The 2,059-nt window shown below is 33.9% G+C and overlaps 1 protein-coding gene across 1 annotated transcript in view; it reads left to right on the top strand.

Annotated features, from left to right (window-relative positions):
* Positions 7–2,059, top strand: part of LOC105167790 — a 5,265-nt gene continuing 3,212 nt past the window's right edge. Inside the window, exons 1-2 of the mRNA XM_020692286.1 lie at positions 7–37; positions 725–831. The gene's annotated coding sequence lies outside the window, so the exon portion shown is untranslated. The remainder of the gene's footprint in view (positions 38–724; positions 832–2,059) is intronic.

Genomic DNA, 2,059 nt, shown 5'->3' with positions numbered 1-2,059 from the left:
GTCTGGTGTCCTTCCTATTGTTCTCTGTTTGAAGAAGGTCAGTTCTAAAAGTATGACCTTGCATTTACTTTTCAATTTTATATTCAAAGGATAGTTTTCTGCATGAATTTATGCCCTTTTCAAGAATTATGTCGACTGCTCATTAGTAAATTGACAATAGAAGAAAAATATCATGCCCCCAGAAGAGCTCTTACCTATCTACAGAAAGTGCTGGGAGTACAATGTGTTTCCTTTGGATTGCCTTAAATTATGCGGTCATCAAGGTAGAGTTGGCGAAGCCTTAGTACGATGTTCCTTTTCTATTTCTTTTGATTATTTCGAATCTCTCTATTTAGTCTGTAAGGGTTTGTTTGTTGCTTTGAAAAATTCTAACTAATGAGCAATTGGAAGATCAGAGACAAAGTTCAAGTATAGAACTTTGTTTTGGGGCATGTAAGACATCTCGTATACGGCTTATATAGATATCCAGTTGATAAACCTGACTGGCATTATTTATATGCAAATCCATGCATTAGATGTCTAGTAATTGACATTATCCTTCAATATTTATTTGGCCATTTTTTAATTATAAAGTGTTGGACAACTTAGTCGAATTTGAAATCTATCTGTAATAAACTGTCACTGACTCTTGCATTATCGTACACTTATAATAGAGGTCTGCTATTTGCTAATTATTTATGTTGCAGGCTGGGAATATCTAATTCTTGTTATGTTGTTATCTCAGATACAATCACTCAAGTTCTTGTATGGATGTGCAGTAAATGCTCTGGTGCTTAAGATTGATTGGCTTATTGACTCGATTGCAGTAGGCTTTGTCTTGCCAACAGAAAAGTATGCCTCTGACGTGCCTAAGTCTACGCCTTGTTTTATATCTCTCTTGATATAATTTTATGTTTATTTAATGCTTACATGGCAAAACCAATGATATTTGGACATAATTGCTGCATCAATGCATTTTTATAAATGTAGAAAGTCGATTTTGCATTTTGAAATTAGTAAGTAATAAACTGATGATCAATGAAGTTTAGGTTATTAAGTGACGTGAAATGTAATACATAGAATCGAATTTATCAATTTTGAAAATGGATAGATGATTGCTTATGAGCGGCATGAGTCCACTATAATTGCTCAAAATGTACAAATATGTTCATATTTCCTTGAGGTTAGGAAGCCTACAGAATCAGAGTTCACAATATCTCATTGTCCTGTTTTGAGTTGCTCAAATTGAAAAAGGTATAGTGCTGTACTTTAAATTCTTCACTGCTACTATTACGGATGCTATACCTCAGTTTTTCCTCAGTTAATGCTAACCCATTACTTCGGAAAATTCTCAACAACTTGCATGCGAGAACAACAAACGAATGACAAGATCATGCAGGCACCATTAGGAGGCTGAACTCTTATGATATAACTATTATGGAGTGAAAATATAAAGCTTACTGATTGCTAGTAAGAATCAAAAATCAGGAAGTAGGATGCCGAGAATATTGGAAAGACTGCCTATTCTAAATTTTATTTTCACTTTTCCACTAGACTCAAGTTTAATGTGAATGTCAATAATGTATCTTTCCGTTCTGATGCGGACACACAATGTGGAATGATGTTTGGAAAAGCTCATATGTAGGTCTGATGTGTCATCAGTCTAGGTAATGAAGCCTTGTAATCACCCATATGAGCCATAAACTGTACCACTGCACAGTAACTTTAGGAAAATGGGCTGTTTTCACGTGTTGTGGTACATAGGAGGAATGGATTTGATAACAAAGTGAGTCTATGATTAAAGAAATAATTAGAATAATAAAAAATTACTGTAGAAAGAAGAGAAAACATTCATTGGTTCAAAGGATAAGAGGAAGAAAGAAGAGGAGACAATGTCTTACCCTTCAGAGTGAGGCAGCAAATCTGTACAAAAAATATCTTTACAACATGACTATCATGTCTATAGAAAAAGAGGATTACAAAAATATTTATAGACCTACAGGAAACAAGCAATTAATCAATTCTTAACTCTACTTCTTGACCATAAACTCCCAAAAAAATAAAAAGAAAGAAAGGGAAA

Source organism: Sesamum indicum, linkage group LG1 (genome assembly GCF_000512975.1).
Source record: "Sesamum indicum cultivar Zhongzhi No. 13 linkage group LG1, S_indicum_v1.0, whole genome shotgun sequence".
NCBI lineage: Eukaryota > Viridiplantae > Streptophyta > Magnoliopsida > Lamiales > Pedaliaceae > Sesamum > Sesamum indicum.
Note: the sequence above shows the minus strand (reverse complement) of the source record. Positions and strands in the feature narration are given on the sequence as shown.